The 17,493-nt window shown below is 36.6% G+C and overlaps 1 long non-coding RNA gene across 1 annotated transcript in view; it reads right to left on the minus strand.

Moving 5' to 3' along the window:
• Positions 1-268: 268 nt before the first annotated feature.
• The window catches only part of LOC135329515 (uncharacterized), a 212,186-nt gene continuing 194,961 nt past the window's right edge, over positions 269-17,493 (minus strand). Inside the window, exons 4-6 of the long non-coding RNA XR_010390949.1 lie at positions 13,203-13,426; positions 2,747-2,920; positions 269-486 (exon numbers count right to left, since the gene is read on the minus strand). This is a non-coding gene — a long non-coding RNA (uncharacterized LOC135329515). The remainder of the gene's footprint in view (positions 487-2,746; positions 2,921-13,202; positions 13,427-17,493) is intronic.

Raw genomic sequence — 17,493 nt, forward strand, 5'->3', positions numbered from 1 at the left:
CAGGATCCTGGGACAGTGAGAGATGATGCTACAAAAGCATCCATGAGCAATACGGAGATTAGGACATATTGCTAATGGTTTACCCGAAGGCAGAATAGGAGTGCAAACAGGTAATTGTACCACAGGATGTACACATAGTCCACGGTATAAGCTTTAAATCCCCAAAAGCCAAAAAAGAAAGCAAAACAAAACAAAAAGGAAAGAAATCCTCCCCATTTACTTCTAATATTTTAATTATCTATTAAATTCCTCTACCTACCCTCTCAAGTATCTTCATGCTGATTTGACAGGAGCTTTTGGCACGTATTTCATCGCACATATAAATACATGTGAATTCCAAATGGAAGAGGCAGCCAGGTAGTGATTTGATGATTTTGGACAGGAAGGACTGGCCTCTGAAGGAAGATGAAGTCTTTAGCGCCATTTTGTCAGCATCTCGCATGTCCTCACTGTCTCCAGAGACACACTTGTCACAGAGCACCACTGCTGCAAAAAGAAAACAAGGAAATCTGCTGTATTAGGGCAAACCCCACCTTATTTGCAATGACAGAGAGGCAAATTCTGCTTTCCCCGGTACATTATTGTAAACTGAAACTGATCTTCACACATCAAAGCAGATTTTAATCTAAAAGATAGTGGGAAAGATCTGAAGGATGAAGTCAGTACAGTCATTTCTCTAGGCAGCAGCTTTCTCACAATGTTTTCATAAGAGTGCTCAGGAATTTTCACTTTAATTACTTATTCTGTAAAGAATTTCTTGATTTTTATTTATTTTACACAGAAATGGCACAGATACCATTGGAAAACGAGGACACAAATCCAAACAAAGACTTCTCTGACTGGGGTAGCAGAAATATTCTAAAGAAAGTTCAGAACACATTAGAGTGTTAATCATTTGACTATCGAATATCACTATGCAGTCTCTACAAAGAAAAATGTAAGGGACTGTTTTTAAAAAGTAACTATGCTGTATCAGCACAAGTATTTCCAGGAAGCTTATCTATTAGCTTCTTGTCTGCAGACAACGGTATTAGCTCCACTACCTTCTACACACTAGAAAGCACCAAAAGGTTATAGAGGCTTCTACAAGAAAAAAGGAGAATTTCCCACATGCAGGAATGTAAGGAGGACTAAAAATTTTCCTATATCAGCTCTGCTTCAGTTTATAGAGGTGCATACAAGTAAGGCCAAAGAATATAATGTATATGACTTCCCGGTAACACCCTATTTATACAGCTGCCCTGAGGTGCTGCTATGACTCATGCGCACTGCCAGAAACCTTTAATTTAAATTCTGGGTATCTCTAGAACTGCTCAGTTGAGCCAGCAAAATGATTGTAGGCCAAACCCCACTTTTGCTTCTGTCTTCCCTCGGCTGCTAATTTTATGCCGCAGTTTGGAACATACAGATAAGACAACTGTACGGCTTTTTTGTTGCATTATTTTAAAATTACTTTACATTTTAAAATAGCTTCTTTTAAAAAACAATAGGAAGATGTAAGTTAAATCTTCACTCTATGTTTTCCTAGCTAGTATACTCACTAATAAATGTTTTCTCTCCTTTTAAAGATCGATTTTCATGTTGGCAGCAAGAAACTTACAGCTTTCAGCAATGAGGAGACCAAGGAAAAAGAGATGGTTTTTCATCTTAAACAAATTGTATCTGACTGAACTGATGTTTGTTTTTGAAGGACATAACTATAATTTTCATATAAAATGAATTTATAAGTGGCATTTTTTGCAGTCAGGGTAATCAGCATCAATGATGTCAGCTTAACACTGTTCCTGGTTTCTAATGGAGAATAATATTGTAGGAGACATTACAAACACTGATACACTTACAGAAATATGTAAAAGTCATTTGCTTTTATTGCCTAGTATGTTGCTAATAAAAGCAGTTTGATCCATCTGTGTTCAAAAACAATACATGCTTTAGATTTGAAGTTCTTTGCCCACCTGATTAATTAGAAACAGTCAAAAAGTTTAAAACACGCTCTGGGTAAATTGTAAAGAGTAATGCTAAAAATACCAATAAACCCATCTTTAAGAGAATTGTTGATCCATTTTGTTCCTACTTAACCAGGAGAGAGATACAATATCCCGTTTAAGATAAACAGCAATGTCAATTTCATTTAATAATGAGAGAAAAATCAGCATTTTAGGTTAAGCGGTGATTGAGACAAACAAATAAAAGAGCTGAAATACATCAGCCCACACGGGGACCTGGGATTCATTTTGTGTTTCATCTTGTACGTGGAACGGGCACCGCAGCCTCTCGCTTCGGCTGCTTGAGAGAGCAGGGAGCAGCGCTGTGAGTGGCTGCTGCGGGATTTATATTCCTCAAGGGCAGCAGCGCTGATTATTTAATCACCTTGTATGCGCCACTTAGGAAGGGAGAAATGTAGTCATGTGCATCAGGAGTCATGAAGATCGATTGCACCGTCTGTTTCCGTCTCTCTGCAACAACCTACTCTGACGCTCCAGAGGCTGGAGCCAGTTTTTAAGAGCAGGTACAACGTGTAATCAAACCTGCAGCCAAGAAAGCAAAAAGCTACTTTTTGATGTAGAGGAAGAAGCTCCTGTCACAGAGTATTCACAAGGTTTTGTGCATAAACAAGGCATATGAATTGCATTTCTCAAAGAATGAGTGACAACATCAGAGATGACTGCCAAGCACAACTGCCAGCTCCAGGTTTGCACCTTATCTATTGCAATGTATAAACCAAGGATAAATAAAATACCGTTACCTTTGAACAATATGTTACTTTAACGTTGGGGCTCCAGGTGGAACAAAACCTCTGTCACATTTGAGTCACCCCAGCAAAGGCCAAAGCTTAGTACTGCAAAATAATTTCTCTCTGACAGGGTCTGTCATCGTTGCTGCAACAGCCAGGATAGCAAACTTCACTCTCTTCTCTATGCTAAGAACAGTGGAAATATATCATTAACAATGACAGAAAAAAGAAAAATTAATTAAGCTCGTTCACAGAATAAACTGTAATTACTCATCGTTGCATAGTCTGTGTGCACTAACAAATGTTTATTGACTTTCAGTGAATTCTTGAATGATTTTATCATAGGCAGAGGAGGTAGAAATTGCCATAAGCATCAACTGTCACAGTATTCTACAACATATTCATATATATATATTTTTTTTTACAGTATACTCACTATACTGTTTTACACTGTCCTGACACTAGATATCTAGGGGAAAATTTAAGAATTTCTCTATAAAAACTTTTCATAAAAAATGCTCTATTGCCTTCTCATTTTCACTCGCAGACCACCAGATCTAGGCCTTTTTAAAAAAGGTGGGTTTGTTGGGTTTTCTTTGTTTGTTTGTTTTTTTTAAAGTCTGCCTGTTTTTTTCCCTTGAGGTAGGTTCCCTTCCTCCAAGTGAGAAGATTAAAATTAAATTAGAGTTTGATTGGAACTTGTTAACAAGTATCCTTAGGAGTATAATGTTTCAAAGCCATCCTCTGTATCCCTGAATTCTCACATAATTTACATGATTCAGATCCAGCACATTAGCTCACAAGACAAATTTCAAAGTGAAGACTTCTCCCTCCTCCCACTTCCTTCTCTCTCTCTCTCTCTCTTTCCCTCCCCCCCCTTGCAGTCCTAATGTTACTCAGTTTGTCAAGGTCAGGTTTATTATTATTATGGGAATTTCTTGGAGGTGGGCAGGATCAAATTTACTCACAAGCGCTCTGAAAAAGTGTGAGAATTGTGAAGTGATAAAATTTGTTCAGCGCACAAAATTATTCTACTCAAAACTAAAGTTGATGGGGAAAAAATGCAGTTTGAGTGACTCAGTGATGAAACGGAAGATAAAAGGCAGTTGGTAACAAATCTCTGAAAAAACCTAAGCAATTACCTGAAACACTTTCAAATCATTATATGAAAAAAATAGGAAGCTTCCTTCTCTGAAGAGAAGCACAGCGATGGTGGGGTGGAGGGGCAGTGACTTTGGAGAAGGTTTGAAAGCCTAATTCCCAAATTCTCTCTGCTCAGACTGCCGAAGGGCACAGCCACGCAGCACCTTTGAGCTACCAGAAGATTCACATCCAAGTCAACTATTAGATACTTCTTTAGTCCAGAAAATAAACCTTTTGGCTCAATCAGAAGGCTGAAAACAGAGCTCTTGTCTACTGTGAATGCCATCCCCTACTTGTCCTGTGACTAGATATACTTTCTGGTCTAAATAATATTTACTTTTATTTAACTCATGGAAGTCATCAAGTTTGCAAAGTGTGTTACAATACTCAGATAAAAAGCAGCTATTAATTACTTCTGGAATCTAGGACTTTCTGAAAAAAATAAACTATAGCTGAATGCTGGGAAATTGTTGCAGCCTGTTTTTAAGTTCTTTTCAAGGCACTGTTTTGTTCATTTTTGAAGACTAGTCTAATTGTCATCCACTGTTTTCTTCACAGTAAGTACGCTTTCATTCCTTTGAAGATAATCTATGTTTCTTCATCATTAGAAATAGTAGTAGTCAAAGTGAGCATCCTTGCTTGTAGTCTTACAAAAAACCTCAAGAAGCTAAATATGCATTAACACTGTAATTATACCTAGTGGTATTCCTACACTGAGATTATTTTTTTTATTGAGTTAGACTGAAAGGAACATAAGCAAAGTTTGTTTTCTGTTTTATTGATTGCTTTTGCTAAGATACTAACAGGCCATGAACTGTTTCTTAGGAAGAATGAGGAGGGAGGGGAAAGGAAGAAAACCAAAACACCTGTAAAATAAAGGTGCCTGTTCTCACTCTCCACTGAGGGCACACAATGCTCAAGAGCAAAGCTTCGCACAAAAGGTTTACTACTTATGAGAGGTGCTGGAGTACATAGCACGCTCAGTCAACCTACTTCACCAGATCTAAAATCTTCAGCAAATCCTAATGCAATGGGTATTAATAATAACACTCATTATCTTTCTTTTTCTTCAGCATATATTTTGAAGGAAGCTTCCCTTTCCTTTTATAGGATGCCTTTCTAAAATAAGATCAGGACTTAGAAGATGGACTCTTGCTCTTATGTTCTTACATAGGAACAAATTGCTGTCTTTTACGTCTGGTACACTGCAATACATCTTCAAGTGATGTGATTCATGTCACAGTCCAAATGATGGGAGGATGATCATCATTTCTAGTGGCACCATCAAAGCAAGAACAGACTTTTATTAATTTAATAAAGGCTGAGCAGATGCTACAGTCTTATCATAAGGGTCATTAATGGAAACTGGAATATAGGCAACAAACACAATAGCAGTCCTAAAGAGCACTTTGTCCTCTCCACCAGCCATCCAGAACCAGACTTGGTATTGCCAGCTGAGCCTCTGGCCCTCTGCATCATTCTGCTAATGCAAAAACATCAGTAAATATGTTGCCACACTCTCCTTTTAAGCTACATCTGCTGCAGTTATATCCTTAAGAGGATGCATTGATGATCAGCATCACTGACTCTTAATCTTTAGGATAACTGGTCTCTAATCTCATACCTCTATAGACATTTTTATTGTCACAGATAAAATGACTTAATAATTCCTACACTGGATGAAATGCAGGCAACTGTACTGAAAGGAGAAATCCTTCTTTTCTTACTTTCCAAATGAACGATCACTACTGTTCTCCTGAACTAAACTTTAAGTTGTTCTGCTGCTTTGCAAGACAGCTTTCCCAAGGTTTGCCTGAAGGTTGCTGATCTGAACTACGAATTTGAACTACTAGGAATTAGTGGTTTGCCTACAAGCAACATGCTGGTAAATAGCCTTTGTTGTTAGCATTTGCTGGAATGTTTGGAATGCCAAAAATACCAAAGTTGAGAGCAGTCTACTTCAACTCTTTTGTCAGATAAAATCTTAAAATGAATTGTAATACTTTCCAGCAGTTCCTCATCCCCAATGAGTTTGTTGCAAAGGAGATGTGAATACAATAAGAGGTAGTATAAATACCATTGCACCACTTCTGACTCTAGCAAAATTTTCTCCTATCCTGGCACTACAGTTGTTGAGCATGTAATCAGTGGGGTTATCGCCATCTGGTCACCTTGACTGAACAGGACAATAGGAGTAGAATTCATGACTTAGAGCAGTAAAATAAAGATTTTCTTCTCTCTTTTGTTTAGTTATTTGTAAAGGACTTTAAAAGCATTATGTCAAAATATGCACCAAGTCAGTGAAATTAACTGAGCAAAAAGTCTCTTTGTTGAGTTCCGCTGTACAATGCTGGAAAGTTCAGAAAAAAAATATTTATTAGTAAGAAGAGAGAATGCATATTCTCATAAGGCAGTGAAAATCAAAATGGTTCCTAATTTATGTGTAGGGCCTTCAATATTTCTATAATCTATTACCAATAGAAAGAAGGTTTATAGATTGAGGGGGAACCACAGGAATTTGTTTAAAGTGTGTGCGGTAATGATAAGCTAAATTCATATTTAGAAAATAGACGTGTCCTTTTCCTGTAATCTATAAGATTAAGGAACTGTAACTGTGGGAACTTTTAGGATTGATTCATTACAACAAAATAAAGTTTTAATTAAAAAAGCCCTCTCCTAAGATCACCAGCCTGATTCACATATGTTGGGAACTGTTCTGATTTTCACTTTTATAAGAAGATGCTCTCTTAATATTAAAATTATGCCTACATATGTTTAATGATCACTTTTTCTCCTTTGTTGAATATAACATAACAACACGTTATAGTTTGTATTTTATAGAAAACCATTGACATTACAATGTAACCAGCATGGAAGGGGGCACTTTACACATGATGGACTATTACTGTCTGATATCCATCTGAAGATAATACTGTTCTCTCTACAAACTCATAGGTGCAGGCTGTGAACAGAGTATGAAACAGACTTTTCAAAACATTTGCAGGAACTCAAAATGAAATGTGAAAACTTCAGACTTTTTTAGTAACCATCAATACCATTTAAAATATGATGCAGTTATTAGATGACTGCTCCTGGCTGCTGCAGAGATGGGACCTCAGCTCTGCTGGTGGAATCACCTGCTTGACTATAACCCAACCCAACCTGACCTGCCTGTGCTCACAAACTCAGGAGAAGGTAAAAATTACTATGGTTGTTGGCTTTGTAAACTGCCTCAGGTTTAAGATCAATTAGGGAGTGATCAGACAATCAGTAAAATCACCAGGACTTGCTCAACTTCTGACAGCAGATAGTAGTAACCAGCTGAGGACAGAATTTCTTATTTGAGCACAAGCAGCAGCCAGAACAGTCCATCTGACTGTCCACAGCATCCTGGTCTGTCTCTGCTATGGATATAGTTGGACTTACCCCATAGACTAGTAATGTACAGAAAAAAATACATGCCATTCTGTCTTGCTGCAACACTTTTATCCTTATCCAAATTTAAGGTCATACAATGTGAATGATCCCTTTACAGGGCACCTTATAAAGTAATTAACTGGTCAAAAAAGATTCCTTTTTTTTTTTTTTTTTTTTGCATCATAATCGTATTAACTCTGCCTAAAAATGTAATATCTCATTATTAAATACAAATTCCTTTAAAAATAACATTAATGCTAACATGTCTAATAAACCAAATGAATTTGCCTTGTTTTAAATCAAAAGCTGACCCTTAGATATTTTGAAAATTGTATTACTACAAAGACAAATATCCCCCATGATAACATCAACATTTCTCTAGGCATTTAGACAAAGATGATGTCTTAGGCACAAAAGATGACTGGCTATGCTCACACATTCGTGAGTTTTAAGTAACCATTAGGCAAAAGAAAACAAAAGTTTTTATTCCACCTTTACATACTTCTCTCCATTTATTTAACACCCACCACACCCCCCTCACACCCCCACCCCCAGCAGAATTTCAGGGAGGAGTTTCAAATATTTAAGCTCTTAAAAAACTTCTCTTTTATTTTACAACAGGAGAGTTATCTTCGCATCTTCTAAAGTTTTGGATATTTAACTAAAGCCTACATGCTTCGATTTTTAAAAGTTTGACCCTGGGACTTGAGAGAGCACATGTGCACACATATGCACACACAGTTTCATAGCCAAGAACAGTTCCCAGCAATGCACAATATCACAATATCAAATCTCTTTATCCAATCATCCACTATTATTCACTGATGATTTCTATTTCCTTAAAATGCAAGCATCATAAAAAAAACTAATGTTAGCCTCCCCTCCCCCCAAAATATTCTGTTTTTTATCAAAAATCCTCAGGAAGTAAAGCAGATTCACATGCAAAAAAAATAAATTCAGATATCATAAAGAGCTCAATTAAATGAAGTCTGAAAAACTCAGCGTTGCTGCTGCATCTATCTTTACAATCCCCTGTTGCGGCAAAACTCTGAAGGATTCTCCGAACAGCGTGAGATTTGATAGACCATATGATGTGCAATATTTACCATGCATAATAGAAATAGATAAGGCACAGCAAACAGCTTGAATTTTGTATTTCCTTGCTTTTTATTTAGTCTAGGCTGTTAACACCATGTGAACACATATTTGGGAGTCTCTGCATGTGTGCGCGTGAGTATGCGTGTGTATGAGTGTGCATGTGTGCACACATGTGCATGTGTGTATATATAGCTATACACAAACATATAGAGTCATTTCACTGTATTTCTCAAGTATCATAAAAGAATACCTTCTGAGCTGTTACCTTTTGATTTCTAGATAAGCAAGATTATCCCAAGGAGAAGAATTTCTTAGGAGAAGAAAGAGTTGTTCATTTTAGTTAGAATTGGAGAAAATGTGTATTTGTCTCCAGCTTTTGCATTCTCTTGTTTTCCCTAATGTATGCTGCTTGTTTGTGCAGGACTTGATCTTTAATAACAGCAAATACCAACACCTATAATCAGAATATTTGACCACTGTTTTTTTATGCACCACCATAGTGTTAAGCAAATGAGAATAAATGGGAAATGCATTTGCTAGCGATAACCACACTTCTTTTTATTGATCTGGACATACTTGAAACAGATACACAGGCAGATTTTAAAGCAGAAGAATATCTCTGTATTAAATTCAATATATAAAGGCACAGATTTCAAAGGAGTTCCTCTACAAGTACAAATACTTTCGTGTAAAACGCAAGTCCTAGTTCAAATTGCCAACATGTGGTTTGCTTGCCTAGACCTATATCTGAACCCTTTGAAGGGGAAAGAAAGTAAATGAGGGCAATTCACTATCTCAGGACTCACTTGCTCTTCCTTTGCTGAGATTAATAAGGTCACATTGTCTCTATTTATTATTTCACATTTATCTCTGAAAGCTCATCCCCTCAGTTTTCCGCTTACATTGCTTACTAATATCTATTATCTACACCACTACTGAGTGGTACTGCCTGAGGTCTGCTCCCACCGGTCTTTACTCTTCCACACTTACCCAAGGTCTTCTGACAAAAAGGCCCATTTGGCACGTGAGGTTCAAGAGCAACACACCTCCTGCCCAGCAAAGGGGGGCTGTAGGGAAGACAACTTTAGTCACTACTGAAGTGCATGTATGTTGCGAAGGAAACAGCCATTCTGTGCCATGACATTTTCCTGAATGGAAATTAAGGTGAAATAAATTCAGCAGGAGCGCTTTTCTGTTCCTGATGGCTGTCAGCCAAAGCCACCTCAAAAAACAAGACTTCTATTCATTTCTCTGTGCTTTGAATCAAGTCCTAAAAAGGCATATTCTCAATTTTTGGTTGTTTTTCATCATTGCCTCCAGATTGGATTGAATTATACTGGAAAGTAATCCTTTTTCTTTACTTACAAACTATCCCAGTTTCTGTGTTTATATTCATGATTATTATTTGCAGAATAATCTGTATGAAAAATTTCTGATGATATGCATTGTTTGGAAGTTATTCATATCAGGTACTTATGATTGATTACCTGAAGACATTAGGTATTACTTCACTTGCCTTATCGGATTCCTGACAACTTTTTTTTTTTTTTTTTAATACCACAGGAGAATAGTGAATAAGGAATTAGGATGATGGTAAAAAAGAACAATGCACCTTCAGGATGTATTACTGAGAAACAAATCATTTGTATTAAATCTCATGAAACTTTCGGGGTTTGTAAACAGTCACATGAAAATCATATTGCCTCCTAATATCCTTAGCCTTTTGCTAGTTAGATCTTTTATTTCTTTATTTATTTTCACTTCAGGTTCTTTTTTCTTTTCCTCATGTTTAAGAAGCATGATATTTAGTTATGAGTTTATTATAACATATGTAAATTTGCTTTTTTTTTATAAAATGTTCTTTAATACTACAGATTCTGTCAGGGGATTGTAGTGCTAATAGATATCTGAATATAATTATTAGCTACAATGAAAAAATTACTTTCCATACATAGAAATTTAATGAAATCAAAATTTTCTGGAACTGAACTGATTCTCAGAAGTGGTTTGGTAGGTCTGCATAACATCTGCCCATGGGCAGACTGGAAATACTCAATGTCAATAGAGAAGTCAGTAAATTAGCTCTGCTTTTGTGTTTTATTTTTTCCAGTTTCCTAAATTAACTTGGCTTGCTAAATGCTAATGAATACCTACATTTACTGACCAGAAGAGTCTTTTTCAGGTAAATTAGGTTTTGAAAATGTTACCGGATTAGGATGTTTTGTTTATCTAATTTTGCCTCCATAGAAGATTAAAAGAATTGAGTACATATTTCCCTTACAACCCAAATGTAAAGAGGATCAGTTCACTAATCCAATGACTGTTTGCAGATCCCTGCACCCTTATTAATCTTATGTAAGGAATTAAGTCTACGGAAATGATAAACAGAATAAACTTGTGTGATAAAACAAAAACAGCATGGACAATGGGTTGCGGCTGTTATCACCCACTAAAAGAAACACAGAAGTGTAGCAACAAACCCCACGCTACACCTGCTTCATTTACAGCCTTGTGCCTCTTACGCCTAGACGTGATTCCAACCTATTCCAACAACTACGAATTCTTCAGCAGAGGCTTTAGATGCATTTTAGCATGTAAATTGCTACATAGATGTTTTCTTTCACTTTGTTTTTTCCTATCAATCCAAAAGAGCATGCTTAATCATGAAAAACATAAGAACTGAACAGCTTTTTAATGTAAACACTAAAAATACAAATGTTGATCTTGCATGTGTTCAGACACACAACATCCATACACAAAAATGTAAAGGCTGCAGAACAGGCATTAAGTAGCCTTTGGGCCAATGCTTTTATCACTTAATCTGTATAAATGAGGAATGACAAAACTGAGTTTACCAGAACTCCACAGATATCAAGAGAGTAGAGAGCCTTTTATTTTTGTTTTTGTCCTTGCTGGATGAGTAATTCATGACCTGTACATAATTGGCTTTTAATTTCATCTTCATGTATCACAGAGAGAAGCAAAGCTGTCCCCTGCCTTGCTTCTGTGAGCTACCTTAATCAAGCTTACATACATTAAGTATGTCCTTGTTTTATTCGTAACTGTTATTTCTCATCTGTTCTCCAGACTATATCTCCTGACATTCACGATTAAGGAACTCGCCATTCAGAGCAAAAGTAAGTGGCTTTATCATTGGACTGTGGATCCTAAGGAGCAAAGCATCTGAAAGATTAAAAATTTAATCCTTTGATCTACTGTGTTGGCAACTGCTCTATCTATTTTATGAGCAGGCTGACAAAAGTGATATGGGGCCTGGGATTTGGGTAATAGAGCAGTGTTAAACCTTGTCCTCTTCTATGCTGGAAAAAGAAATAACATTTTTCTAACAGAGCAGTATTACTGTGGACAACCTATAATGCCACTTGGGGTGAAACTGAAGATATATGTTATTTCAAACGTAATATTATGTGATGGTTTTACCATGGCATACAAAACACAGTAACTGAATATATTCAATGTCATTATGAACATATCCAGAATCATCCTGACTACAAACAGGTTCTTAAGAAGTGAGCAAGTTCATTTACAAAGAAGGATCTGAAAGAAATTGAAATGGCTTCTTGATGTCTCTGAGAGCCTGGAGAAAATAAGCACGGTTTCAGAAGACTTGAGAAGGTGAAACACGATATCTAGCAAAAAGTTGAAAAGAAAAATCGGGGAACTGCAATTCAGTCAAGACAAGTAATTAGAGAAAAGATACTGGAACAATTTGTATGTGTCTTGAAGAAGATTCATGAAGAAGAAATGAATTATCATTAACATGGGTTTATCCTTACCATCAGATAAACCCAAAACATCATAGACCCAGGTCCACTTAAGAAAGTTTATGACAGACAAACAGACAGCTATAAAAGTTTAAAATATAGCCAACATGAAAATGCTGAAAGAACCGCAGGCTTTTTTGATCAAGAAAATAAAAAGCATAACAACAGTCTTCCAACATGTAAAATGCCGCCAGTAAGAGTCAGTGACCAACTGTACCACGTATCTACCTTACTAAGACTACGTATAATCAGCTTTATCTGTGGCAGGGCTGGGTTTTAGGGAGAGCTTTCTAACTTCAAGGATAGGTAAACTCATCAATAAGTAACCTAGAAAAATACAGTAAAATTTCAGTTGTTGAGATTTTTTCAGAACAGGGTAGCCACATCTGTCAGAAATGATTTAGGCATAGTTGATCCTCCTAGCCTCTGGCCTCCTTGTTCAGGAACTTTCTAACTTAACATTTCTGTAAACCGTCCTGTAACTCTTGTGAAACAATGTCCTTCGACAAACATAGGTTCAAACCCAGTGCTCTACAATGATTCAAAGTTTCAGAGAATTCTAAGGGGGAACCCCCACCTCTCAAGCAGATTAAGGAATCTCTGGAAGGGATTATCACTTTTCATTTTAACATTAAAAAAAAAATACTACATTACACATTGGCACAGCTACAGTACAGAAGTAAACCTTTTGCTTCCCCAGGTATTTGCAGTAAGGCTTCCTTCTTCGTTAAAAAGAATCAATACTGAAATGAGACTGACATCTAAAGTAGTAACTTAAATTTAGAAACTGAACAAACAATTCCATCCAAATTCAGCAAGTACATAGGGAACAGACTTTTTTGACTTTATGAACCAGCATACGATTGTTTGAAAAGACTGAACTACCTAGAAGTGATGATCAAGTCAGAAACAATAACTTGATTTATCTCAAATTTTCAGCCAAAGATGGCAAGACCAACGTCCAAATTTCCATTTCTTTTTTTATTCAGTCTGTAGTAATGAGGTGGGAAGCAAGTTGAAATTACCTTTAAGCAATCCTGTGAACCTTCCTCCATCTCATGTGAAATGACGATCTTTGGGAATTCACATAAACTTGATGTTATTAAGAATTCAATTTCTCATGGCTTTGAGTCTTCCATTTCTGACTCTGAGAGTGCTGAAATGTTGCATAAAAGAGCAGCTACTCACACAATTCAGATTGTAGTAGATCAAAATGGTTGGAGTCTTGTTTGTCCAAGTTCTTTTTTTCCTGAAATGAAAAAATAGAAGGGGTATCCAGTTACATTTTATAACAGATCCTTTTCATAACAGATCTGAAACAGACCCAAAACAGTAATAAAGTATGAAATTGGTACAAAACCATACACAGCATTGATGTATGAAACTAGAACTACAGGCAAGATCTCAGGAATGCTGGATTTTCACAAGAATAGATATCTTGAAAAAATTTCTGACATAGTTAGCCAGAATTTGATTAGAAGGCTCACAAGATTTCAGTATTGTTGCTCAAGACAAAGCCTCAACTCAATCCCTCCCTTTCATAATGAAGCAGCAATATATCGAGTGCACACAGTAAACTGTGACCCAAAAAAAAAAAAAAAAAAAAAACCACCCCACCACACACACACACCACACCACTACTTATACCTGCAATCACAATACAGGCAGGTGAGCTTTCTGAAATAACTCCCAAGTAAGATCACCTGTTGTACTAATAGCAAAGATAAAAGTATAAACCTGTATATTCTGCCCAATTAAAAGAACAGGTAGAGAACTACATTTTACAAACTGAAATAATTCTAGTATCTAAACAGTTCAGTCCAGGAGTACAGCAATGACATTAGACCCCACTTTTGTTATGGGAACATCCATTTATGTTTCCCAGATTATGTGAGTTCAGTAGATGAGCTTAGAGTTGGCAATGCTATGTATTATCTAAAAAAAAAAAGAGGAGGGGGGGATTTACTTTTCAGAGCTAAAGGTAAGAAACAAACATATCAGGACAATGCTTTGAAAATTATTTCCACTGAAATTTAGGGCTGGATCCTACCAGTTCCCAAAATATTTCTGCTAACCAGTACTTTTAAGTTTTCCTGAACTCAAGCCCACTCTAGTGCTTTTTTTGAAAAAAAAAGATAGAAAAGTATCATTGCTCTTTTTCATGGTAGGTCTGACAAATACGTTAAAGAAGTTTTGCAAAACAAGCAAGGATTAATGATTTAGATAGGCCAGGGTACTAAAAAGGGTATCTGGCTACTAGTACTCAAAGTATACCAAGAGGAATCCAGTCTGCCCAACTCCCCTAGAATTCACAGATGGCCTTTGAGAACCTGCTGACTCATGGTGTCAAGCCTACTTGCAAAAAAGACAAAAACAGCAGGTCCTTTTCTAAGAAGTGTTTTTTTCTGACACTAGCATCTGCATTACATACATATATATATGTAAATATACATATACAAGTTCACTGACTATTTCTGTTCTAAATGTATAGCATTATCATCTAAACAGCTGCCTTCTTTCAGCACATTTGCTCCGTATGTTTATACGCAGTTGCATGGAACTCTATCTTCCTGTTATCTACACTGTATAAAGAGATTAGCCAGCCTTCCCCAATCCTTTCTAACTCACTAACTAATCTGTTCGAGTGCACACTACAAGTCCTAACATCGTATGGAAAGGAGGAAATTTAAACACAAACTCTATGGATGCCAAAATAAGAAGTTGGTTTTCACCTATCAGTTTCCTGCTAGTTATACTTTTAGGGGAGCCTTGAGAACTTGGCCTATTGCTCATTTCAGAATGAATAAATAAAATTATTTTCTGGAAGTTCTGTGCAAAAAAATTAAGAAGTCAGTAAGGTAAAACATATTGAAATAGAAAACAGCTTTTAGTCAGAGAGGAAATCAATTGCAAAACAGTACCAATGCCTGCTTGCTCTACCGTACAACATGGTTAAAAGGCTGCTGCTTACCAATTTACGCTTCCAATCTTCCTTCCATCTGCTCTATAATGCAGGGATTACAGTACTGGTTGATAGAAGTAGGCAGAAAATTTATTTGGCATCTCACCTTTTTTGTCTCATGCACCCAGGCTAGACACAAGCTGCAGTCCCTTTGGTTGAAACCTTCCCCCTCTTTGTATCTATCAGTGTCAGATACACTGGCAACCAATTTTGTATGCCCATTAGCAATTGCTATGTATTAGGGGCGCCCCTTGCATGCATGTTCCAGTTTCATTCTAAAATGTGATGGTCTGAGCAGGGACCAGCAGTGTTATCATCTTCTCCAACATGAAAAGGTTTGTTGAAGCATCCAAAAAAAAGAAAAGTTGTCACAGAACATCGCTTTGGACTGAACATATACAGGTATGCTACTGTGAGTCTATCAGATCTCTGATTCCAATGGATTTATATCAGACATGAGCTTAACATATCACCTTTGCATTCAAAATTAGGTAATCTTGCTAAATGGAATATATTTTGAATGTAAAAGAAGAATTCCATCTTGTGAACAGAACTGAAGTTTTTAGATTTTGTGGGAATGAAACCAAGACTGTTTGTTGAAGAAACAGGGAAAGGAAACTCATCATAAACAGCCAGAAGGCTTAGTAGCTAAAGCATTCACCTCCAATGTCTGGATTTAAATCCCTATTCTGCTTTATTTGAAGTCAGGACTAGAAGTTATGTGTCTTCTGCTAGATGTTGCCTTCACTAATAGAGTCTGTCTCTCTTGCCCAGTACAAAGCTGAGGCAACTCTTTGGGGAAAGTCAGTGACTGACTAATGCAGAAGAGGCACCTGGGCCAGCTCTGCATGGCCGTGGCCCATGGCACGGGCTGCTCCGCTCTGGGACCAGAGCAACTCCATCCTTTTCACAGTTTGATCACAAATGTCATGGGGCAAAAACTTCTTCAAACAGATACGTTTCTTCAGAAGTTTACTCCAATTATTTTTCATTTTCCTCACACCTTCCCTCCCTTAATTCTTCATCAATTCCAACAAATTTCTAACCAGTTGTTCACCTTGCAGTTACGGCTCACTAGGGTGTATGGAAAAGGCACAGCGATGTCACTCTCCACCTCCAAGGCTCTTTAAAGCAGACACATTCATAGCACTGGCAGTGGGAATTCCTTAATGCCTTCCTATTCTCCTGCTCATACATTTAAGATTAAGAACAGCAGAGCCTTCATAGTAATGCTAGGGCTAGCCTTGGTCCTGAGCACTGCTCCATTTGACATCATTCTCAGTTTGGCTCAGTTTGTCTTTATGCCCTTCAGATAGACACAGCTATTCTTGAAATCAATGGTCATTCATAGTTCTTACGCAGTCAAAATACAGATGTATGTGTAAGGAGCACAGGTGATAGTACAAAGAGAGTGGCAAAGCCAGATTACAGAAAACTACAAAATACAATGCTAAATATCATTCAAATCTATAGAAGAAAGGATATAAGGGTTTCATATATACTGCTGTTTCAAAAATAATCACCTAATGTACCTGTTTCCATACTGAGATCTCTTTTATATATAAGGGTATTATGTTTTCTTTGATGAAAGGTTTTCAATAAGTCATCCAAAAGTTCAATGTTTTTATGACTTTTATTAGGCTTTTATATAACTGATTGTTTCTATGCACCCTTTTAATGGGTAAAGGGCTATAAAAGAATTTGCCATAGCATACAACATGCTTAATTCTTTTCTCTCAAATTCATCATCTTTAATTTCACAATAAAAATAATCACAGATGCATTTTTTAAAGTATGCATTATTCTCCAATGCCTGTACACAGAGATAACCTTGGGGAAATCTGTGAATGCACTCTCTGAATGTGTTTTGCAGGAGTGGCTGTGTTAAGTGGTTTCTTTGTCAAGCCCAGCACAATACACCATGGTCTGGTATTCTTACTTGGGCTTACAGACCTTCTTCACTGTGAATACAGACGACTGTATCATGAAATTTAATTTAAATTATACAACTATATAAACTAAATGGTAATCCATAAAGAAACAAACATTCAATCTACAGCGGAGGATTTATCAAACAAACACTGCTCAAACTCTATATGAATTAATAAAATTCTGAGCTTTCTCTCTCTCATTTGTTTTGTTTTACTTGTGAAATCAGTTTATGTTATACAGGATACATAAGTGAAGATTTGTGAGTTTACTTCACAGTCAAAACTAAGCCATAGTCTTTTTTTAAAAAGTTTCACATATGCAATTCTATAAAATACTTTATTTTGTTTCACAAATTTACAAAGTGTTACTACCACATTTCTATGTGATTTTTACATCTTGCTCCAAACATAGTCACAGAAAAC

Source organism: Dromaius novaehollandiae, chromosome 11, assembly GCF_036370855.1.
Source record: "Dromaius novaehollandiae isolate bDroNov1 chromosome 11, bDroNov1.hap1, whole genome shotgun sequence".
NCBI classification, from domain to species: domain Eukaryota; kingdom Metazoa; phylum Chordata; class Aves; order Casuariiformes; family Dromaiidae; genus Dromaius; species Dromaius novaehollandiae.